The following is a 26,304-nucleotide window of genomic DNA, read 5'->3' as shown; positions in this document are numbered from 1 at the left end:
GTTGTCTAAGATAAAACAATTAATGTCCAATCCTCTTGACTTAACCTCAGGATTTAAAGCCCAAAAAGAAAGTGTAATGCAAGTTATTTGTTTCTTTTGAAATTTTTAATATTGTCCCATTGCCTCAGGCCTCCATTATGTCTAATGAGAGGTCTGTTCTTATTTCACTGGGTTCTCTTATTATATGAGGAGTCATTTTCACTTCTTGCTTTCGAGGTTTTCTCTTTATCTTTGGTTTTCAACGTTTTGATGATGTTTTATCTGGGTATGAATTCCTTAGGTTTATTCTACTTAAAGTTCTTGAACTTCTCAGATGAGTAAAGTTCACCGGTCAAATTTGAAATGTTCCAGTCACTATTTCTTCTGCATTTTTTCCCTTCTGATATTTTTTCTGCCCTCCTCCCAACTCCCTTGACTTTCTGGCACACCCATTACATGTATATTGGTGCACTTAATGTTGTCCCACATTTCTGTGAGGTTCTGTTTCATCTTCTTCATTCTTTTGTTTTCCTCCTTAAGATATTTGCAATTTGGGAGATTTCTATAATAATACAGAAATGATTTATTTTGGTGTGCCCTAATCCTACATAAAGATAGAGTTATTTAAAAGTCTTCACAAATACTTTTAATCTCTAAGATACTCTGTGGTAGTAAATTTGAGATTAAGTTTTAACATTCTATTGAAATTACCATATGCTTTTAGTGAAGAATTTTAAATCTGATGAAAGTCTTCAAAATATGTAATGCTTCAGAGGAGTCAAGATGGTGGAGAAGTAGCAGGCTGAGACTACTTCAGGTAGCAGGAGATCAGCTAGATAGCTCATCTAAAGATTGCAAACACCTCCAAATCCAAGGGGAGATTGAAGAGAAGGAGAACAGCAATTCTAGAAACAGAAAATCAACCACTTCCTGAAAGGCAGGACTGGCGGAGAAGTGAATCCAAGGGGTGAAGCCACGCGGGGTCAGCGTGGCCTCAGGTCCCGCAGGGTCACAGAAGGATCGGGGGTGTCTGAGCGTAGCAGAGCTTGCAGGTATTAGAACGGGGAAGCCGGCTAAAGAGACAGAGCCGAAGAGTGAGCTCTCAGCTTGGGGTTACCTTGAACCGGTCGCAGCCTGGGTGAGCTCAGAGCACAGCCAGAGGCCAGGGAGACAGGAGCAAATGGGTGCTGTTCTCTGAGGGTGCACTGAGGAGTGGGGCCCCGAGCTCTCGGCTCCTCCGGGCTGGAGACCGGGAGGGCGCCATTTCCATTCCCATCCTCCAGAACTCTATGGAAAGGGCTCAGGGAACAAAAGCTCCCGAAAACGAACCCGAGCGGATTACTCAGCCTGGACCCTGGTAAGGGTGGTGCAATTCCGCCTGGGGCAAAGATACTTGAGAATCACTATAACAGGCCCCTCCCCCAGAAGATCAACAAGAAATCCAGCCAGGATCAAATATACCTACCAAGGAGTGCAGTTTCAAAACCAAGGAGAGCACGGAATTCCAAAGGAGGAGAAAGCAAAGCATGGAACTCATGGCTTTCTCCCCATGATTCTTTAGTTTTGCAGTAAATTTAATTTTTTTTTCTTTTACAATTTTTTTTCGTTCTTCTTCTGCTAAATTTTTTAAACTTTTACCCTTTTCTTTTTTTAACGTTTTTTAACTAGTTTATCTAATATATATATTTATATATATTTTCTTTTTTTATATTTTTTATTTATTCGTTTTCTTTTTTTAATTCTCTTTTTTTTGTTTCTTTTATTTATTTCTGAACCTCTTTTTATCCCCTTTCTCCCCCCTCACGATTTGGGATCTCGTCTGATTTGGTTAAAGCATATTTTCCTGGGGTTGTTGCCACCCTTTTAGTATTTAATTTGCTCCTTCATATACTCTTATCTGGACAAAATGACAAGGCGGGAAAATTCACCACAAAAAAAAAGAACAAGAGGCAGTTCTGAAGGCTAGGGACCTAATCAATACAGACATTGGTAATATGTCAGATCTAGAGTTCAGAATGACAATTCTCAAGGTTCTAGCCGGGCTCAAAAAAGGCATGGAAGATATTAGAGAAACCCTCTCGGGAGATATAAAAGCCCTTCCTGGAGAAATAAAAGAACTAAAATCTAACGAAGTTGAAATAAAAAAAGCTATTAATGAGGTGCAATCAAAAATGGAGGCTCTCACTGCTAGGGCAAATGAGGCAGAAGAAAGAATTAGAGATATAGAAGACCAAATGACAGAGAATAAAGAAGCTGAGCAAAAGAGGGACAAACAGCTACTGGACCACGAGGGGAGAATTCGAGAGATAAGTGACACCATAAGACGAAACAGCATTAGAATAATTGGGACTTCAGAAGAAGAAGAAAGAGAGAGGGGAGCAGAAGGTATATTGGAGAGAATTATTGGAGAGAATTTCCCCAATATGGCAAAGGGAACAAGCATCAAAATCCAGGAGGTGCAGAGAACCCTCCTCAAAAATCAATAAGAATAGGTCCACACCCTGTCACCTAATAGTAAAATTTACAAGTCTTAGTGACAAAGAGAAAATCCTGAAAGCAGCCCGGGAAAAGAAGTCTGTAACATACAATGGTAAAAATATTAGATTGGCAGCAGACTTATCCACAGAGACCTGGCAGGCCAGAAACAGCTGGCATGATATATTCAGAGCACTAAACTATATCCAGCTAGGCTATCATTGAAAATAGAAGGAGAGATTAAAAGCTTCCAGGACAAACAAAAACTGAAAGAATTTGCAAACAACAAACCAGCTCTACAGGAAATATTGAAAGGGGTCCTCTAAGCAAAGAGAGAGCCTACAAGTGGTAGATCAGAAAGGAACAGAGACCATATACAGTAACAGTCACCTTGCAGGCAATACAATCGCACTAAATTCATATCTCTCAATAGTTACCCTGAATGTGAATGGGCTAAATGCCCCTGTCAAAAGACACAGGGTATCAGAATGGATAAAAGAACAAAACCCATCTATATGTTGCCTCCAAGAAACTCATTTTAAGCCCGAAGACACTTCCAGATTTAAAGTGAGGGGGTGGAAAAGAATTTACCATGCTAATGGACATCAGAAGAAAGCAGGAGTGGCAATCCTTAGATCAATTAGATTTTAAGCCAAAGACTATAATAAGAGATGAGGTAGGACACTATATCATACTCAAAGGGTCTGTCCAACAGGAAGATCTAACAATTTTAAATATCTATGCCCCCAACGTGGGAGCAGCCAACTATATAAACCAATTAATAACAAAATCAAAGAAACACATCAACAATAATACAATAATAGCAGGGGACTTTAACACTCCCCTCACTGAAATGGACAGATCATCCAAGCAGAAGATCAACAAGGAAATAAAGGCCTTAAATGACACACTGGACCAGATGGACATCACAGATATATTCAGAACATTTCATCCCAAAGCAACAGAATACACATTCTTCTCTAGTGCACATGGAACATTCTCCAGAGTAGATCACATCCTCAGTCCTAAATCAGGCTTCAACCGGTATCAAAAGATTGGGATCATTCCCTGCATATTTTCAGACCACAATGCTCTGAAGCTAGAACTCAACCACAAGAGGAAGTTTGGAAAGAACCCAAATACATGGAGACTAAACAGCATCCTCCTAAAGAATGAATGGGTCAACTAGGAAATTAAAGAAGAATTGAAAAAATTCATGGAAACAAATGATAATGAAAACACAACGGTTCAAAATCTGTGGGACACAACAAAGGCAGTCCTGAGAGGAAAATATATAGCGGTACAAGCCTTTCTCAAGAAACAAGAAAGGTCTCAGGTACACAACCTAACCCTACACCTAAAGGGGCTGGAGGAAGAACAAGAAAGAAACCCTAAACCCAGCAGGAGAAGAGAAATCATAAAGATCAGAGCAGAAATCAATGAAATAGAAACCAAAAAGTAAAAATAATAGAACAAATCAATGAAACTAGGAGCTGGCTCTTTGAAAGAATTAATAAAATTGATAAACCCCTGGCCAGACTTATCAAAAAGAAAAGAGAAAGGACCCAAAGAAATAAAAATCATGAACGAAAGAGGAGAGATCACAACTAACACCAAAGAAATACAAACAATTATAAGAACATACTATGAGCAACTCTACGCCAACAAATTTGACAATCTGGAAGAAATGGATGCATTCCTAGAGACATATAAACTACCACAACTGAAACAGGAAGAAATAGAAAACCTGAACAAACCCATAACCAGTAAGGAGACTGAAACAGTCATCAAAAATCTCCAAACAAACAAAAGCCCAGGGCCAGACGGCTTCCCGGGGGGAATTCTACCAAACATTTAAAGAGGAACTAATTCCTATTCTCCTGAAACTGTTCCAAAAAATAGAAATGGAAGGAAAACTTCCAAACTCATTTTATGAGGCCAGCATCACCTTGATCCCAAAACCAGACAAGGATCCCATCAAAAAAAAAAGAACTACAGACCAATATCCTTGATGAACACAGATGCGAAAATTCTCACCAAAATACTAGCCAACAGGATTCAACAGTACATTAAAAGGATTATTCACCACGACCAAGTGGGATTTATTCCAGGGCTGCAAGGTTGGTTCAACATCCGCAAATCAATCAATGTGATACAACACATTAATAAAAGAAAGAACAAGAACCATATGATACTCTCAATAGATGCTGAAAAAGCATTTGACAAAGTACAGCATCTCTTCCTGATCAAAACTCTTCAAAGTGTAGGGAGAGAGGGCACATACCTCAATATCATCAAAGCCATCTATGAAAAACCCACTGCAAATATCGTTCTCAATGGAGAAAAACTGAAAGCTTTTCCACGAAGGTCAGGAACATGGCAGGGATGTCCATTATCACCACTGCTATTCAACATCGTACTAGAAGTCCTAGCCTCAGCAATCAGACAACAAAAGGAAATTAAAGGCATCCAAATTGGCAAAGAAGAAGTCAAACTATCACTCTTCACAGATGATATGATACTATATGTGGAAACCCCCCCCAAAAAAAGACTCCACTCCAAAACTGCTAGAAGTTATACAGGAATTCAGTAAAGTGTCAGGATATAAAATCAATGCACAGAAATCAGCTGCATTTCTCTACACCAACAACAAGACAGAAGAAAGAGAAATCAAGGAGTCAATCCCATTTACAGTTCCACCCAAAACTATCAGATTCCTAGGAATAAACCTAAACAAAGAGGCTAAGAATCTATACTCAGAAAACTATAAAGTACTCATGAAAGAAATTGAGGAAGACACAAAGAAATGGAAAAATGTTCCATGCTCCTGGATTGGAAGAATAAATATTGTGAAAATGTCTATGCTACCTAAAGCAATCTACACATTTAATGCAATTCCAATCAAAATACCATCCATTTTTTTCAAAGAAATGGAACAAATAATCCTAAAATTTATATGGAACCAGAAAAGACCTCGAATAGCCAAAGGAATATTGAAAAAGAAAGCCAAAGTTGGTGGCATCACAATTCCGGACTTCAAGCGCTATTACAAAGCTGTCATTATCAAGACAGCATGGTACTGGCACAAAAACAGACACATAGATCAATGGAACAGAATAGAGAGCCCAGAAATAGACCCTCAACTCTATGGTCAACTAATCTTCAACAAAGGAGGTATGAATGTCCAATGGAAAAAAGACAGTCTCTTCAATAAATGGTGTTGGGAAAACTGGATGGCCACATGCAGAAAAATGAAATTGGACCATTTCCTTACACCACACATGAAGATAGACTCAAAATGGATGAAGGACCTCAATGTGCGAAAGGAATCTATCAAAATCCTTGGGGAGAACACAGGCAGCAACCTCTTCGACCTCAGCCGCAGTGACATCTTTAGGAACATCGCCAAAGGCAAGGGAAGCAAGGGCAAAAACGAAGTATTGGGGGATTTTATCAAGATCAAAGGCTTTTGCACAGCAACAGAAACCCTTAACAAAACCAAAAGACAACTGACAAAATGGGAGAAGATATCTGCAAATGGCATTATCAGATAAAGGGCTAGTGTCCAACATTTATAAACAACTTATCAAACTCGCACCCAAAGAACAAATAATCCAATCAAGAAATGGGCAGAAGACATGAGCAGACATTTCTGCAAAGAAGACATCCAGATGGCCAACAGACACATGAAAAAGTGCTCCACATCCCTCGGCATCAGGGAAATACAAATCAAAACCACAAGGAGATGGGGCGCCTGGGTGGCTCAGTGGGTTAAGCTGCTGCCTTCAGCTCAGGTCATGATCTCAGGGTCCTGGGATCGAGTCCCGCATCGGGCTCTCTGCTCGGCGGGGAGCCTGCTTCCCTCTCTCTCTCTCTCTGCCTGCCTCTCCATCTACTCGTGATTTCTCTATGTCAAATAAATAAATAAAATCTTTAAAAAAAAAAAACCACAAGGAGAGACCACCTCACACCAGTCAGAATGGCTAAAATGAACAAGTCAGGAAATGACAGATGCTGGCGAGGATGCAGAGAAAGGGGAACCCTACTACACTGTTGGTGGGAATGCAAGCTGGTGCAACCACTCTGGAAAACAGCATGGAGGTTCCTCAAAAAGTTGAAAATAGAGCTACCTTACGACCCAGCAATTGCAGTACTGGGTATTTACCCTAAAGATACAAACATAGTGATCCGAAGGGTCACGTGCACCTTAATGTTTATAGCAGCAATGTCTACAATCGCCAAACTATGGAAAGAACCTAGATGTCCATTAACAGATGAATGGATAAAGAAGATGTGGTATATATACAGAATGGAATACTATGCAGCCATCAAAAAAAATGAAATCTTGCCATTTGCGACAACCTGGATGGAACTAGAGGGTACCATGCTTATCGAAATAAGTCAATCAGAGAAAGACAACTATCATATGATCTTCCTGATATGAGCAAGTGGAGATGCAACATGAGGGGTTAAGTGGGTAGGAGAAGAATAAATGAAACAAGATGGGATTGGGAGGGAGACAAACCATAAGTGACTCTTAATCTCACAAAAAAACCTGAGGGTTCCTGGGGGGAGAGGGGTTGGGAGAAGGGGGGTGGGGTTATGGACATTGGGGAGGGTATGTGCTATGGTGAGTGCTGTGACATGTGTAAAGTTGGTGATTCACAGACATGTACACCTGGGGATAAAATATATATGTTTATAAAAAAATTAAAAAAATTAAAATAAATATGTAATGCTTCACAAATTTGCATGTCATCCTTGTGCAGGGGCTATACTAATTTTTGTACCATTCCAATTTTAGTATAAGTGATACCAAAGTAAGCACTCATTATTATTATTATTATTATTTTTAATTTTCTCTCCTTCAGATTGTGCAAGCTCAATTACTCTGGATTCATGTTCTCTTTGAAGCCTACTGTTGAGCCTAGCTAGTGAATTTTTCATTTTAATTATACTTTCTAACTCCAGAATTCCCATTTGGTTTTCTTTTATTATGTTTTTTCATTATTCTCCATTTGATTAGACACTGTCATCATACCACCCTTTAATTCCTGAAACACGGTTTCCTTGAATTCTCTGAACATATTCATAATGGCTGCTTTGGAATTTTTGTCTGCTAAGTCCAATATCTGGGCCCCTTCATGTGCCTGCCCCTTTTTTCCTGCTGTATGGGTCACACTTCCCTGTTTCTTCACCAATCTTGTAATTTTTGGTTGACAACTGAGCACATTTGATACTACACTGTGGCAACTCTAGATATGGATTCCTCCTCTTCTCCAGGGGTTGATCCTATTGTTATTTCTATGGCAGTTTATTCAGTTGTCTACTGACTTGTCCAAACTACTTTCTCCTGCAGGCTTCAGTATCTGATGCCATCCACCCCCCTTTTTTCGTTTTTTTTTTTTTTTTTTTAATCTTTTCACATGCCCCTAGGTCAGCACAAGCCACTTTTTGGTGAAAGGTTATGCTTAAAACCCTCTGGAAGTTAGATTTTTACTCTAAGTGGGTGCAGCCAACTACGCCCTTCTTGACTCTGAAAGTTTTACTGTGATACTAGGAGGATTCTTCTTGGCTGTGTCTTTCCCTTGATGCTCTCTGTTAAACTTCTGATTGCTTGGCCATTTCCTTGTTGATACAGTATCACAGAGCTTCAGGGAATCTTAGAATTGCTCTTCACCAAGATCCCTATTATTTTCAACAATGCCCTTAGGCATGGAATTGTACTCTGTTCCAAATAAAGTCAGCTCTCTCCCACAGTGCCTTAGAGCCTTCTTCCTTATAACCTGTCTTCCTCCAGGCAGAACCTCTGAGTCACTCATAGTACTGGGAGTTGAAGACAATATCCTCTTCTCCTGGAGTTACACCTCTGCTCTAGAGTGGGTGCTGGGGCTGGTGGTGGTGGCATTGGTCTGGGACTGCCTCTCTGATGTGGTGCTTCTAGCCTATGGATAAACTGGGGTAGGACAACTGGACTAGTATTCTTGGCCTACCACACTTGGGGTAGAGCTACAACATGGGCTAGGAGATCTTCTACAGTGAAACTGTACTGGGGTGAGAGGGGACATCTTCTTGGCTGTAGTCCTGGAGTAAGTGCCCCACAATAGTCTTCATAAGACAAATTGTGTTGGGAGTGGGTAGGTTATGGCTCAGGAGCCACAGACTCCTTGTTCTTCCTGAAATTTAGTGGATTGTTTTGATTCTATTGACGGAATGTTTCTCCATTTACTGTACGCCTTTAGGAAAATTTCCTAAAGCTTTAAATTATTAGCATTTTTAAGCTTTTTCCAGCTAAAATGTTTATTAGGGAGAGAGTCCACTGTGCCTTCACCCTGCTATTCCAGAAGCCAGTCTTCCATTTTTATCTTCAATGTGCTTCCATTAGAAATAATGATCCTCTGGATATTTAGCCTGTGCTGTGTAAGAAAACATAATGGCTATTTAAGCCATTGCTTATAAGTTTTTAGAGTATTTGGACAATTTTCATTCCTAAGTGTGAGTTGTCCTTTTTTTTCCTAAAAGACATCTTGATTTACTTGAACACAATAAAGGAGTCAAGTACAAAATTACCAAGTCAGACAAAAGAAGTACAGTAGATGCAGTGGGGCACAGAACTCTACAGAGCCATGATATAAACATTGTAAGAGTCTTAGTAACAATGGCAATTATGGGTTTTTCACTGTACACTAAAAGAGAGGCCTGACTTTTTGCTGAGCAAGGAGCCTGATGTGGGGCTTGAGCCCAGGACCCTGGGATCATGACCTAAGTTGAAGGCAGATGCCTAACCAACTGAGCCATCCAGATACCCCTAAGATGAGTCTTGAAGAAGGACAAGCCAATCATGCAAAAGCTTGAGAGAAAAGGACTTAAAACAGAGAATATAGCATATACAAAATCCTGTGATGGGAAAGAGCGTTTCCATGTTTAGGAAATTGAATGAAGGCTAGAAAATAAGAGAGAGGGATGGAGAAAGAAAGAAAAAGAGAGAAAGAGAGAGAGAAAGAAAGAGAGATTAGGAAAGTAATAATATGATAAAGACTAATATTTGGTGATTTCAATGCATTATTCTTTTTTTCAATGCATTATTATTAATTTAAAATCAAGTTTTACATTTATAATAAAAATTAAAATGTTGATAAGCATTTTTAAAAAAAAGGAGAAAATGGGATGGGAGGAAAGTACTGGGTTGGGGGAAGGAAAGAGAGGCATCATTCTGGTGGAGTCACATGGCTGGGCATGGCTGGCACAGTGATGCCTGATAGTGGCTGAGGTAAAGGCCATATGATGATGGCCATGTGGAGGCTAACCTGAAAGAGCAGCAGAGGTTGTAAATAACTGCCATGTGTGTCTGCCTGCACACCTACCTCCTGCCATCAATGAGTCAACAATGGGGTGACACTAAAAGGTGTTAGATAAAATTTGTTTTCAGAAATACAACGCTTAGGACAGGGTGGAGTATGGTTTGAACAGAAACTTATAGAGAAGGTACAAGTTCATTCCTCTAATCAATGACAAATTCCTGATAGGAAATAATGAAGTTGCAAAGTGGTATTGCTCCCAGGACCCTGAGACCATGACCTGAGCCAAAGGCAGAGGCCCAACTGACTGAGCCACCCAGGCGCCCCTATAGAGTGTTAACACATTTTTAAACTAGTTAACAAATATTAAACATTAGGAGATTTTATACAAAACTCCAATTTACTGTTGTCTGGCAGCACAGGGTCAACACTCGTGGATGAGGCACTAGCTTGTCAGTGGAGCCTGCTCCCACCCTTGATTCCCAACCCTCACACAACTACTGTTGTCTCTTGGCCTCTTTGGCCTCTGTCAGCATGTCAGCACGCATTAGGAAAACATTTCAAGGAGGAGACAGAACAAGGTAGTGATGATAGGTAAGGCTCAGGGAAGAGTCTATACTTGTCTAAGCTCTCTTAAGGAGGTAAGAGGAAGTGGAGAATAAAGGCAGCCTCAGGGACAGGCAGACCAGATGTGGGTTAGAGAAGTTACAGAATCCAAAGGCTGGTCAAATGACTTGAGCCATTTAGCAGGCAAGGATGGAGCTAATTAACACAAAACATGGAAACCCAAATTGGTTAGTAGAGGATGCTACTCAAAGCAGGGTGGCAGTGAAGTGGAGGGGCTGGAGTTCCAGCCTTGCCACTACCACTGAGACATATTTTCTGGTTGTTCTCTAGAGGCCTTTTCAGTTATTTCAGTCTAAGATAGAATATAACAGCATCTGAGGTCTCTGAGCAGACACTGTAACAGCATGTGGCCATGCTCAGCAGGACAACTAGTAGATACCAGCACTGTCCTTAGTAAGCTCTGAAATACTGTGAACTTAGCTGCTAGCCAAGTCACATGGAGATTAGGAGATCTGACATTTTATTTTATTATTTTTTAAAAGATTTTATTTATTTATTTGAGAGAGAGAGAAAAACAAGTAGATCTGTGCTGAGCATGGACCCTTATCAGGGCTTGATCTCACGACTCTGAGATAATGACCTAAGCTGAAACCAAAAGTCCACCAATTGAGCCACTCAGGTGCCCCAGGAGATCTGACATTTTAAAGTTATGTGATGGATCAGTGTTAATAAAATTGAGTTTCTACTTTGGGAAGCAGTTGAGTATACCCTTTTGCTTTCTCGCTCTAGAATACCCACTGGATAAGGCAGATGTGTACATTCAGCAATACCAAATCTGTGCTGCCAGTGATGTGCAAGCTAGGCCTCAGGCCACAGGTGACCTTTCACACTCCCCCTGGCACTGAGCACTGTTGGTAGATACCCTACGCCTAGTGTGAGAGGGACACTGCAATTTTTAGAAGTGATTAACTTCAAACAGCAAAGAGAAAATGTCTTCTCTTTGCAGTTTGGAAGTAGGATGTTAGTGGTTTGAATAAGAACTGTATTCGTTCAGTGAGACAATTTGACATTCAAAATTCTTGGCATAAAGATCTGGCAAATGAATGCCACTTATTTAAAATCAATGTTTCACCCATGTCTAAAATGTAGACCCTCATCCATGTAAGATCCCTCCTCTAATTTTCATGATTTTAAGAATGTGATTTTCATGATTTTAAGCATTTTAAGCATGTGGTGCAGGGGAGTAGCAGGTCTACAGAAGAGGGGCTGTTTTAAGCTCTGCTGTTATACATATTATTAAAAAATTTTTTTTATTGTGTTATGTTCGTCACCATAAAATACATGATTAGTTTTTGATGCATTGTTTCAAGATTCATTGTTCACATACAACACCCAGTGCTCCATGCAATATGTGCCCTCCTTAATACCCACCACTAAGCTGACCCCTTTCCCCGCCCCCCTCTGTTTTACATATTATTAATATATTTATTTGAGAGAGAGAGAGAGAGCGAGAAAGAGAGAGAGCGCACAAACCAGGGGAGAGGCAAAGCAGAGGGAGAGGGAAAACAGACTCTCCGCCGAGCAAGGAGCCTGATGTGGGACTGGGATCATGACCTGAGCTGAAGGTAGATGCTTAACCCACTGAACCACCCAGGACCCTTGAGCTCTGCTGTTGATGGATGTGACTATGCACCTGGCTACGCACCTGTATAATCCAGATTAATTTAAATCTGTTTCATACCTACTAAAATCTTGCACTTCATCTGTGCTCAAAATCTTGGTTTCCTTCACCCACTGGGCAAATTTACTATTACAAATGCAATTAATGGATAAGATTATTCTCTAATCAGGTGGCCACGCTCCTAAGTCTATAAGCAGATATGTGCACCTTGGTGAAGGGGCTTGGAGAAAAGTGCTTGATAATAGTGCAAAGATACACTATCCCACATAAAACCAACTTTGTGATGCTGTCCTTGACATCCAGCTACTGCAGTTCTGTTTGTAAAATAAAGCTCTACTCTGGGTGAAGCCACAAACAATCATGAAAATACCCACAGTCTTCAGCTTGCCCCTGCCCCTAGCCAGCCACACCCCACCCCTCCCAGCCCAGAAAATAAGATAGCAGTCAAAAAGTAGTTCAAGAATCTCCTGTTTAGGGACGCCTGGGTGGCTCAGTTGGTTAAGCAGCTGCCTTCGGCTTAGGTCATGATCCCAGCATCCTAGGATCGAGTCCCACATCGGGCTCCTTGCTCCGCAGGGAGCCTGCTTCTCCCTCTCCCTCTGACTCTGCCTTCCACTCTGTCTGCCTGTGCTCGCTCTCGCTCTCTCTCTGACAAATAAATAAATAAAATCTTTAAAAAAAAAAAAAAAAAGAATCTCCTGTTTAGCCACCAGGAGTCATTTGGCAGGACTTTTGATTCTATGTGTTTCTGAACCATGAGGGTGAGGCTGGGACCACGTTGGAAGAACTGACTAAAACTGGTGCCAAATGAAACTACATTCCACAGTACATTCCCACCAGCATAAAATAAAACAGATAAGAAGCTCACTGTTCAATCACATTCACATCATGCTGGAAGTATAAAAGTCCATTATGGAGTTAATATTTGTCTTTAAGAATTTTTTTTCCTTCTCTTACCAGCTTAAGGACAGATCATGCTAATTAAAGAATACTTTAAAAGAATTCTAAAAATCCATGTATTGTTAATTTGCAAAAGCAAGAACAAAGCACAAGGAATAAGTTAAACAAAACTGTTAATCTGTAAAGGGAATTTCAGTGAGACTCTAATTCCTCTTTGAAGTTTCAAATGTTCCTCCCCAACTTTTGAAAAATATTCATATTTCCCCTTCCTTTCACTCACTGGCTCAGTTTCACAGAAACACAAGAGAAACAGGCTTGTGTGCGTGTGTGCGTGTGTCTATGCATGTACACAGAGAGAGGAGATTACGTGAACATGTGGGATGTTTACCCGGGTTATGGGAGCAGTTCTTAGCAGTCCACCAAGAATTCCCGGAATTAGAGTCAGTCTGGCTGCTTTCTTCTAGGTCAGTGTCAACTTAAGCAGCCTCTAAAGATCAACAAGGTTCTCTCTCTCATATTATAATTTCTTACTAAGCCTCCATTTTAAGGAAGGAATGGAAGAAATTGGAAGACAAAGTGAGAGGGGAAAAGCAAGAAAAAGGAAAAAGGGGAGGGAGAAGGGAGAGAAGAAAAGAGAGTTTGGATATGAACAGTGGGGGAGGAAGAATCACAGAAAAGAGGGAGGGAAGAAGAAAAGCAGGAGGGAAGGACAGCAGAGGGCTGAGTGGGTGGAGGGCCTTTCCCCAGCTCCACCAACCCACTCGGCAGACGGGAAACCAGATACAGCAGGACATTGTGTTCTTCTCCTGAAAAACAACCAGACTGTGCTCCTAGAGTAAACAGTTAATCCTGTTGTTTATCTTTGTAACATGAGGAGATGTTAACAGGATGATTTCTACTTCACAGAAATGTGGTTTTTTATTCATTAAAAAATCATATTTTCTCTTTGGTATAAGTATGACATACAAACTTTCTAGTATCAGTGAACAGGAAGGAATAACAATCTTTCTTTGCTAAAAGTGACTGAACTAAAGGCAAAAAACCTGAGAAAAACCTTTTCTTCACTCAGGCATCCTATTTAATTTTGGAAAATCCTGCATTACTGAATCAAACCAAGTCAAACCAAAACAAAATCTGTTGTAAGTTTGGCCCACTCCAAACTTTGATTTTGGGTATTGCTTGTGGAGATAAAACTATTACTGGGCCAAGACAAGAGTAAGAAGAATACATTTTATATATGTTAATAGAAGTTTGCCCACAGAACAAATTTTCAAAGCTATATAGTTATTCTTATACATTTTTATTAGTTGCAATTTTTATGGAGGTAATTGTGGAGTCACAGGCAATTTTAAGAGATGCTATAGAGCTTGTATGTACACTTTGTTCAGTTTCCCCCAGTAGTGTACTCTTCTACTAGCAAATAATGGTATAACATCACAATTGACATTGACACAATGACACTGACACAATCCATCAGTTTTATTTAGATTTCACAAATTTTAGTTGTTACTGTGCATGTATTCATGAATGTATTCAGCGCTATAAAGTTTTACTGCCTGTGTAGGATCCCATATCCAGCACCATGGTCAAGAATGTGAACAGTTCCCTCTCCCTTAGGCTGTCTTTTATAACCTGCTTCCCACCATCTCTGCACCCATCCCAACATCTAGATGTTATTAATCTGTCCTTCATTTCTAAAATTCTGCCATTTCAAAATGTTATAAAAAACAGAATCATCTAGTATATAATCTTTGGGATTGGAATTTTTTCCCCTCAGCACAGTTCCCTGGTGATTAACGTAAGCTATTATGCTTTTTATTTTTATAGCAGCTTTGAGACATAATTTATATGCCATAAAATTCACCCCATTGATAAAAGCAATAAGTGGCAAAATACACATAATATTTGTTATTTTAACCTATTTAAGGAGCAATTCAGTAGCATTCACTATATTCACAATGTTCTACAACCAACAACACTATCTTATTCCAGAATATTTTCATCACCCCAGAAGGAAATCTCAGTCTACTAAAGCAACCTTCTCATCTTCCCCTCCCACAAGTACCTGAAGACGACTAATCTACTTTCTGTCTCTACAGATTTGCCTATTTTGGATACTTCACATGAATGGAATCATGCAATATGTGGCCTTTTGTGTCTGTCTTCTTTCACTTAGCATAACGATTTCAAGTTTCATTCACATTGTACATCATTCATTTTTGTTGATGAATATTCCACTTTGGGCTTATTTCCACTGTTCTGCATTTATGAAATAATGGTGCTAGGAACATCTATGTAGGAGTTACATGGATATATGTTTTCAATTCTAACTGGCTATATACGTAGGAGTGGAATTGTTAGGTCATATAGTAACCCTATGTTTAACATTTTTTTTTTTAAAGGCTTAAAATGTGGGGTGCCTGGGTGGCTCAGTGGGTTAAAGCCTCTGCCTTCAGCTCAGGTCATGATCCAGGGTCCTGGGACTGAGCCCTGCATCGGGCTCTCTGCTCAGCGGGGAGTCTGCTTCCTCCCCTCTCTCTCTGCCTGCCTCTCTGACTACTTGTGATCTCTGTCTGTCAAATAAATAGATAAAAATCTTAAAAAAAAAAGGCCTAAAATGTATTTTACTAAGTTGATGCTACATTACTGATTCATTTCTCAGAAAAACTCCAAAGACATCAGGAACAAATAAAACACGATATACCAATAAAAAATGCACACCATAAGTACCTAAGATAGACTAGGTTAAGAGCTACTGTCTGACCTTCAGCATACAGTAACCCTGTTCCTAAGATTGTACTAGGCCTATCAAGAGAAGTTGTGAACAACAACTTCATGGACAAAAAAGGGCCAATCCTGTGTTGTCCTTATCCAAGAAAAAGGTGGAGGTATCTTAATACAAGATTTAAAAAAAACTATATCAAAATGAAAATCCTTAAGAGAAAATGTCTTCCTTAAGGCATGATGGGGTAATATATGTGATAGAACTATAGGTATGTTGTCTGTGACCTCTGTGGACAGTTGCCTGAATTCCCATCTGTGAGTGAATGGAGCAATGGGACTAAGTTCATTGGGGGATGTTCTTGTGGTGTATGTGGCAGTGTCTCTAGTGTTGTGAGGTATAGGAATGAAAAAGCAAGCAGAAGAGGATGGACATAAAATGGAATGATCAAAATTAATGGGGGCTCTAACTGGATTCATTTTGTCATGGTTCCACCCTGCACCCAGGCCCTCAATAATCACATGACACTTCAGGAAAGCACCCTACACAGAATCCATTGGTTAAATAATATACCACACAGAACTGATTTGTTAAATATAGCTCCTCCCTTGCACTCTATATTTGACTTTTGAGGAACTGCCTAACTGTTTTACAAGGTGGCTGCACCATTTTACATTTCCACTAGCTGAGTATGAGGGTTCCAATTTTTCCACATACTCACTGATACTTATTACTGTCTGCTGTGTTTATTATAGCCATACCAGTGGGTGTGAAGTAGTATACCACTGTGGGATTTGGTTTGCATTTCCCTAATGACTAATGATATTGGCCATCATGTACTTCTTGGACATCTGTATATCTTCTTTGGAGAAATGTCTATTCATATCCTTTGACCATTTTTTATTTGGGTTATCTTTTTATGTTGAGTTATATTAGTTCTTCATATATTCTGGATACAAGTCTCCTGTCAGATACGGGATTTGCAAAAAATTTCTCCCATTCCCTGGGTTGTCTTTTTATTTTCTTGGTGATGGCTTTTGAAACAGAACTTTTTAATTTTGACAAAATCCCATTTATGTATTTTTCTTTTGTTTTATATGCTTTTGGTGTCATAGGTAAGAAACCACTGCTTAATATATAAGGTTATGAAGCTATAGTCCTATGTTTTCTGAGAGCTATAAAGTTTTTGTTCTTATTTTTAGGTCAATAATCCATTTTGAGTTTACTCTTGCATATGGTGTGAGGCAAGGGTCAACTTAATTCTTTGGCATGTGGGAAGTGAAGGGGAGTAGGAGAATGGGATGGAAGGGAAGGGAAGGAAAAAAAAAGTTCAACCCTGCAGAACAGAGGATTTAGAGTTTTAGAGTCTATCATTGGCAAAGAGTTGTACAAATGCATCTATACTCTCTAAGGTACATAGACTAAAATTGCTGCTGTATTTATTTAGGTCCAGTCAATACAGAGCAGAAGTCACTGGCCAGTATCTTCTTTCATCTAGTTCCATTACTTTACCATCATTATGCAGAGGACTCCCAAAGCTCTACCTTCTGATCCAAAATTGTTATTCCTCCTATGCATTACCTCTTTGTGTAATGTGGCCCCTACCATTCTCAGCTACTGTTTCAAAACCTGAGAGCACTTTTTCTTTTTTTCACATCTAGTTGTTATAGCCTATCCATTTACCTTCATATCTATCTTTTTAATATCATTCTTCCTTCTCATTCCTGTTATCATTTTCTTATTTTGCTTGTGACCTTTTTTGCTCAACAGGCTTCCTAACCTCATTCTTCCTTTTTCCCTAACCCCTTCTAAAGGGACAAAGTTAATCATGTCACTCGACTAATCACAGACCTTCAAAGGTATCCTAATGACTTCTACATGTCTCAACACAGGTCTGTGAGTCGAAGAAGATCAAATTCCTACAACCATTTCCCCACCTGAGTCTTGGCTCCCATTAGCTCCTCTCAACTAATCTGATATTGTCACTTCCACTTGTCTAAGTATGTTCATTTTCAAAATCAAACTCAAATTCCGTATCTTTCATGAAGGTACCTCTCATTCCAATAGTGATAACAGTTCTTCCTTTTTCTTTGTAATCAAAGTGGTTCTTTTGCCTTGACTTTTTTTCTTTTTATATATTTATGTTTTTATTTATTTGACAGAGATCACAAGTTTTTTCCTTTACTTTAGTTATCACATTCTACTCTGTATTATAAACACTTGCATTACATCTTTTTTCTCTACTTTTTGTTTGGAAGTTTCTTTATTTTCCCTTTTTTCATTAAGTTTTTTTTTTTCTTAAAGATTTTATTTATTTATTTGACAGAGAGAAATCACAAATAGATGGAGAGGCAGGCAGAGAGAGAGAGAGAGGGAAGCAGGCTCCCTGCCGAGCAGAGAGCCCGATGCGGGACTCGATCCCAGGACCCTGAGATCATGACCTGAGCCGAAGGCAGCGGCTTAACCCACTGAGCCACCCAGGCGCCCTTTCATTAAGCTTTTAATTTTAATTCCAGTATAGTTAAAATACAATGTCATATTAGTTTCAGGTGTACAATATAGTGATTCAGCAATTCTATATATTACTCAGTTCTCATCATGATAAGTGTACTCTTAATCCCCATCACCTATTTTACCCAACTACCACCCCCAACTTCCCTCCTGGTAACTATCAGTTTGTTCTCTATAGTTAAGAGTCTGTTTCTTGGTTTCTCCCTTTTTTTTCTTTCCTTTGCTCATTTGTTTTCTTAAATTCCATATGAGGAAAATCATATGGTATTTGTCTTTCTCTGCCTTATTTTGCTTAGCATAGTACTCTCAAACTCCATCCATGTCATTGCAAATGGCAGGATTTCCTTCTTTAAAAAAAAACATATTTTATTTATTTCTTTGACAGAGAGAGAGGGAGCGAGAGCAAGAGCGAGCTAGCACAGGCAGGGGGGGCAGCAGGCAGAGGGAGAGGGAGAAGCAGGTTCCCTTCTGAGCAAGGAGCCTGATGCAGGGCTCAGTATCAGGACCCTGAGATTATGACCTGGGCTGAAGACAGATGCCTAACCAACTGAGCCATCCAAGTGCCCTGAGATTTCATTCTTTTTTATGGGTGAATGATATTCTAATATCTGTATCTGTATCTGTATCTATCTATCTACCTATCTATGCCTTCTTTATCTACTCATTTATTGATAGACACTTAGTCTGTTTTCATAATTTCTCTATTGAAATAATGCTGCTAAAAACCACAGTGGGGCATGTATCCCTTTGAATTAGTGTTTTTGTATTTTTGTCTACCCAGTAGTGTGATTGCTGGATCACAGGGTAGTTCTATTTTTAACTTTTTTTTTTTAAGATTTTATTTATTTCTTTGACAGAGAGAGAAATCACAAGTAGACAGAGAGGCAGGCAGAGAGGGAGAGGAGAAAGAAGGCTCCTTGGTGAGCAGAGAGCCCTATGTGGGGCTCAATCCCAGGACCCTGATCATGACCTGAGCCGAAGGAAGAGGCTTAACCCACTGAGCCACCCAGGTGCCCCTATTTTTAACTTTTTGAGGAAGCTTCATGCTGTTTTCTACAGTGGTCAAACCAGTTTGCATTCCCACCAACAGTGCATAAGTGCTGTTTTCCCCCACATCCTCTCCAATGCTCTTTATTTCTTGGGTTTTTGATTTTAGCCATTCCAGCAGGTATAAGATGCTATCTCATTATAGTTTTAATTTGCATTCCCTGATAGAGAAATTAAATTAAATCTGAAACGATATGATATAGATGAAATGATATAGAAATAAAATTAAAACTGCATTTTAATTTGTATTTCCCTGATGATATAGAAATAGATCCACAATAATATGGTTAATTAATCTTGACAAAGGAGTAAAGACTATACAGTGGGAAAAAGATAGTCTGTTTGACAAATGGTATTGGGGAATCTAGAGAGCTACGTGCAAAAGAATTAAAGTGGACCACTTTCTTATACCATCCATAAAAATCAACCCCAAGTAGATTAAAGATCAAAATGTGAGACCTGAAACCAAAAAAAATCCTAGAAGAGAGCACAGACAGTAATTTCTCTGACATTAGCCATAGTGACATTTTTCTAGATATGTCTGCTGAAGCAAGGGAAATAAAAGCAAAAATAAACTACTGGGACTACATCAAAATAAAAAGCTTCTGCAGAGTGAAGGAAACAATCAACAAAACTAAATAAAAGGCAACCTACTGAATGGGAGAAATATTTGCAAATGATATATCCAATAAAGGGTTAGTACCCAAATACATAAAGAACTAATACAACTCAACACCCCAAATGCAAATAATCCAATTAAAAAAATGGACAGAGAACATGAACATACATTTCTTCCAAGAAGACAAACAGATGGCTGATAGACATGAAAAGATGCCTAGAAGTTTCTCGAGGGCAGGGATTGTATTTCTTATTCCCTATGTACCTAATATAACTCTTAGCTCAGAGCTTTATACATTACAGATGATCCACATATGCTTGGTATACCAAGTTGAATTAATCAACAGGTATTTTTTTAGTTTTTTGGGGATAGAAGGTATAAGATGCAGTTCATACCCTCAGGAACAGTAACATGTACTTAAAATGATTCCTACAGGTAATTCATAAGGTGAGACTTCTACATTCTTCTAAAGTATAGGTATGGGAAGGGAAGTATTAGTACTCCCGTTAAGTATTAAGAACAAAATAAATGCGATTCGGGGTCTCTTCTGATTCCATACAAATTTTAGGATTATTTGCTCCAGCTCTTTGAAAAATACTGGTGGAATTTTGATCGGAATGGCATTAAAAGTATAGACTGCTCTAGGGCGTATAGACATCTTAACAATGTTTATTCTTCCGATCCAAGAGCATGGAATGGTTTTCCATCGTTTTGTGTCTTCTTCAATTTCTTTCATGAGTGTTCTGTAGTTCCTCTAATACAGATCCTTTACCTCTTTGGTTAGGTTTATTCCCAGGTATCTTATGGTTCTTGGTGCTATAATAAATGGAACTGATTCTCTAATTTCCCTTTCTGTATTTTCATTGTTAGTGTATAAGAAAGCCACTGATTTCTGTACATTGACTTTGTATCCTGCCATGTTGCTGAATTGCTGTATGAGTTCTAGTAGTTTGGGGGTGGAGTCTTTGGGGTTTTCCATATAAAGAATCATGTCATCTGTGAAGAGAGAGTTTGACTTCTTCATTGTCAATTTGGATACCTTTTATTTCTCTTTGTTGTCTGATTGCTGTTGCTAGGACTTCTAATACTATGTTGCACAAGAGTGGTGAGAGTGGGCATCCTTGTCGTGTTCCTGATCTCAACGGGAAGGCTGCAAGCTTTTTCCCATTGAGGATGATATTTGCTGTGGGTCTTTCATAGATAGATTTGATGAAGTTCAGGAATGTTCCCTATACCCCTATACTTTGAAGCGTTTTAATCAAGAACAGATGCTGGATTTTGTCAAATGCTTTTTCTGCATCAATTGAGAGGACCATGTGGTTCTTCTCTCTTCGCTTATTAATTTGTTCTATCACATTGATTGATTTGCAAATGTTGAACCATCCTTGTAGCCCAGAAATGAATCCCACCTGGTTATGGTGGATAATCTTTTTAAAGTGCTAAGGAAATGTTGAAAAACAAAAATAAAACTGGGGGCATCACGTTACCCAATTTTAAGCTTTACTACAAAGCTGTGATCACTAAGACAGCATGGTACTGGCATAAAAACAGACACATAGACCAGAGGAACAGAGTAGAAAGCCCATATATGGACCCTCAACTCTATGGGCAAATAATCTTCGACAAAACAGGAAAATATATACAGTGGAAAAAAGACAGTCTCTTCAATAAATGGTGCTGGGAAAACTGGACAGCTATATGTAGAAGAATGAAACTCAACCATTCTCTTATACCGTACACAAAGATAAACTCAAAATGGATAAAAGACCTCAACATGAGACAGAAATCCATCAGAATCCTAGAGGAGAATATAGGCAGTAACCTCTTCGATATCAGCCACAGCAACTTCTTTCAAGATATGTCTCCAAAGGGAGGGAGGAGTAAAGATGGCAGAGAAGTAGCAGCTGAGACTACTTCAGCTAGCAGGAGATCAGCTAGATAGCTTATCTAAAGATTGCAAACACCTACAAATCCATCGGTAGATTGAAGAGAAGAAAAACAGCAATTCTAGAAACAGAAAAACAACCACTTTCTGAAAGGTAGGAATGGCAGAGAAGTAAATCCAAAGTGACGGGAAGATAGACCCTGGGGGGAGGAGCCAGCTCCCGGCAAGCGTTGGAGCAACAGAGCACAAAATCAGGACTTTTAAAAGTCTGTTCCCGGGGCGCCTGGGTGGCTCAGTGGGTTAAGCCGCTGCCTTCGGCTCAGCTCATGATCTCGGGGTCCTGGGATCGAGTTCCGCATCGGGCTCTCTGCTCAGCAGGGAGCCTGCTTCCCTCTCTCTCTCTCTGCCTGACTCTCCAACTACTTGTGATTTCTCTCTGTCGAATAAATAAATAAAAATCTTTAATAAAAAAAAAAAAAAAGTCTGTTCCACTGAGGGACATCACTCCAGAGGCTAAACCGGGGAGAAGCCCTCGCGGGGTCAGCGTGGCCTCAGGTCCCGCAGGGTCACAGAAGGATCGGGGTGTCTGAGTGTCGCAGAACTTACAGATATTAGAACGGGGAAGCCGGCTACAGAGAAAGAGCCGAGAGCTCACAGCTCCGGGTTACCCTGAACCGGTCACAGGTTCAGTGAGCTCAGGGCGTGGCCGGAGGTCACGCAGACGGGAGTTACTGGGCGCTGTTCTCTGAGGGTGCACTGACGAGTGGGGCACTGGGCTCTCGGCTCCTCCGGGCCAGAGACCAGGAGGCCGCCATTTGTATTCCTGTCCTCCGGAACTCTACAGAAAGCGCTCAGGGAACAAAAGCTCCTGAAAGCAAACCCAAGCGGATTACTCAGCCCAGCCGCTGGTAAGGGAGGTGCAATTCCGCCTGGGGTAAAGACACTTGAGAATCACTACAACAGGCCCCACCCCCAGAAGATCAACAAGAAATCCAGCCAAGACCAAGTTCACCTACCAAGGAGTGCAGTTTCAATACCAAGGAGAGCAGCAGAATTCCAGAGGAGGAGAAAGCAAAGCACGGAACTCATGGCTTTCTCCCTATGATTCTTTAGTCTTGCAGTTAATTTAATTTTTTTTCTTTTTCATTTTTTTTCTCTTCTTCTGCTAAAATTTTTTTAACTTTTACCCTTTGCTATTTTAACGTTTTTTAACTAGTTTATCTAATATATATATATAATATATATATATATTCATTTTTATACTTTTCATTATTTGTTTTCTTTTTTAATTCTTTTCTTTCTTTTTTTCTTTCTGAACCTCTTTTTATCCCCTTTCTCCCCCCTCACGATTTGGGATCTCGTCTGATTTGGTTAAAGCATATTTTCCTGGGGTTGTTGCCACCCTTTTAGTATTTAATTTGCTCCTTCATATACTCTTATCTGGACAAAATGACAAGGAAAAAGAACAAGAGGCAGTACTGAAGGCTAGGGACCTAATCAATACAGACATTGGTAATATGTCAGATCTAGAGTTCAGAATGACAATTCTCAAGGTTCTAGCCGGGCTCAAAAAAGGCATGGAAGATATTAGAGAAACCCTCTCGGGAGATATAAAAGCCCTTCCTGGAGAAATAAAAGAACTAAAATCTAACGAAGTTGAAATAAAAAAAGCTATTAATGAGGTGCAATCAAAAATGGAGGCTCTCACTGCTAGGGCAAATGAGGCAGAAGAAAGAATTAGAGATATAGAAGACCAAATGACAGAGAATAAAGAAGCTGAGCAAAGGAGGGACAAACAGCTACTGGACCACGAGGGGAGAATTCGAGAGATAAGTGACACCATAAGACGAAACAGCATTAGAATAATTGGGACTTCAGAAGAAGAAGAAAGAGAGAGGGGAGCAGAAGGTATATTGGAGAGAATTATTGGAGAGAATTTCCCCAATATGGCAAAGGGAAGGTGCAGAGAACCCTCCTCAAAAATCAATAAGAATAGGTCCACACCCTGTCACCTAATAGTAAAATTTACAATTCTTAGTGACAAAGAGAAAATCCTGAAAGCAGCCCGGGAAAAGAAGTCTGTAACATACAATGGTAAAAATATTAGATTGGCAGCAGACTTATCCACAGAGACCTGGCAGGCCAGAAACAGCTGGCATGATATATTCAGAGCACTAAACGAGAAAAACATGCAGCCAAGAATACTATATCCAGCTAGGCTATCATTGAAAATAGAAGGAGAGATTAAAAGCTTCCAGGACAAACAAAAACTGAAAGAATTTGCAAACACCAAACCAGCTCTACAGGAAATATTGAAAGGGGTCCTCTAAGCAAAGAGAGAGCCTACAAGTGGTAGATCAGAAAGGAACAGAGATAATATACAGTAACAGTCACCTTACAGGAAATAAAATGGCACTAAATTCATATCTCTCAATAGTTACCCTGAATGTGAATGGGCTAAATGCCCCAATCAAAAGACACAGGGTATCAGAATGGATAAAAAAAACAAAACCCATCTATATGTTGCCTCCAAGAAACTCATTCTAAGCCCGAAGACACCTCCAGATTTAAAGTGAGGTGGTGGAAAAGAATTTACCATGCTAATGGACATCACAGGAAAGCCCGAGTGGCAATCCTTATATCAGATCAATTAGATTTTAAGCCAAAGACTATAATAAGAGATGAGGTAGGACACTATATCATACTCAAAGGGTCTGTCCAACAGGAAGATCTAACAATTTTAAATATCTATGCCCCCAACGTGGGAGCAGCCAACTATATAAACCAATTAATAACAAAATCAAAGAAACACATCAACAATAATACAATAATAGCAGGGGACTTTAACACTCCCCTCACTGAAATGGACAGATCATCCAAGCAGAAGATCAACAAGGAAATAAAGGCCTTAAATGACACATTGGACCAGATGGACATCACAGATGTATTCAGAACATTTCATCCCAAAGCAACAGAATACACATTCTTCTCTAGTGCACATGGAACATTCTCCAGAATAGATCACATCCTCGGTCCTAAATCAGGACTCAACCGGTATCAAAAGATTGGGATCATTCCCTGCATATTTTCAGACCACAATGCTCTAAAGCTAGAACTCAACCACAAGAGGAAGTTTGGAAAGAACCCAAATACATGGAGACTAAACAGCATCCTCCTAAAGAATGAATGAGTCAACCAGGAAATTAAAGAAGAATTGAAAAAATTCATGGAAACAAATGATAATGAAAACACAACGGTTCAAAATCTGTGGGACACAACAAAGGCAGTCCTGAGAGGAAAATATATAGCGGTACAAGCCTTTCTCAAGAAACAAGAAAGGTCTCAGGTACACAACCTAACCCTACACCTAAAGGGGCTGGAGGAAGAACAAGAAAGAAACCCTAAACCCAGCAGGAGAAGAGAAATCATAAAGATCAGAGCAGAAATCAATGAAATAGAAACCAAAAAGTAAAAATAATAGAACAAATCAATGAAACTAGGAGCTGGCTCTTTGAAAGAATTAATAAAATTGATAAACCCCTGGCCAGACTTATCAAAAAGAAAAGAGAAAGGACCCAAAGAAATAAAAATCATGAACGAAAGAGGAGAGATCACAACTAACACCAAAGAAATACAAACAATTATAAGAACATACTATGAGCAACTCTACGCCAACAAATTTGACAATCTGGAAGAAATGGATGCATTCCTAGAGACATATAAACTACCACAACTGAAACAGGAAGAAATAGAAAACCTGAACAAACCCATAACCAGTAAGGAGACTGAAACAGTCATCAAAAATCTCCAAACAAACAAAAGCCCAGGGCCAGACGGCTTCCCAGGGGGAATTCTACCAAACATTTAAAGAGGAACTAATTCCTATTCTCCTGAAACTGTTCCAAAAAATAGAAATGGAAGGAAAACTTCCAAACTCATTTTATGAGGCCAGCATCACCTTGATCCCAAAACCAGACAAGGATCCCATCAAAAAAAAAGAACTACAGACCAATATCCTTGATGAACACAGATGCGAAAATTCTCACCAAAATACTAGCCAACAGGATTCAACAGTACATTAAAAGGATTATTCACCACGACCAAGTGGGATTTATTCCAGGGCTGCAAGGTTGGTTCAACATCCGCAAATCAATTAATGTGATACAGCATATTAATAAAAGAAAGAACAAGAACCATATGATACTCTCAATAGATGCTGAAAAAGCATTTGACAAAGTACAGCATCTCTTCCTGATCAAAACTCTTCAAAGTGCAGGGATAGAGGACACATATCTCAATATCATCAAAGCCATCTATGAAAAACCCACCGCAAATATCATTCTCAATGGAGAAAAACTGAAAGCTTTTCCGCTAAGGTAAGGAACACAGCAGGAATGTCCATTATCACCACTGCAATTCAACATAGTACTAGAAGTCCTAGCCTCAGCAATCAGACAACAAAAGGAAATTAAAGGCATCCAAATTGGCAAAGAAGAAGTCAAACTATCACTCTTTGCAGATGATACGATACTATATGTGGAAAACCCAAAAGACTCCACTCCAAAACTGCTAGAACTTATACAGGAATTCAGTAAAGCGCCATGATATAAAATCAATGCA

General features: G+C 39.5%; 1 protein-coding gene and 1 non-coding gene across 5 annotated transcripts in view; both read right to left on the bottom strand.

The window, feature by feature from the left end:
• SPIDR (scaffold protein involved in DNA repair) overlaps positions 1 to 26,304 on the bottom strand; it is a 607,809-nt gene that overhangs the window by 84,619 nt on the left and 496,886 nt on the right. The window lies entirely within an intron of this gene.
• On the bottom strand, positions 7,179 to 7,282 carry LOC116575584. The gene has a single exon (XR_004279848.1). It is a non-coding gene; the product is annotated as a U6 spliceosomal RNA (small nuclear RNA).

This window comes from Mustela erminea, chromosome 16 (assembly GCF_009829155.1).
Source record: "Mustela erminea isolate mMusErm1 chromosome 16, mMusErm1.Pri, whole genome shotgun sequence".
Classification (NCBI taxonomy): Eukaryota; Metazoa; Chordata; class Mammalia; order Carnivora; family Mustelidae; genus Mustela; species Mustela erminea.
This window is presented reverse-complemented; position numbering and strand designations above follow the sequence as displayed.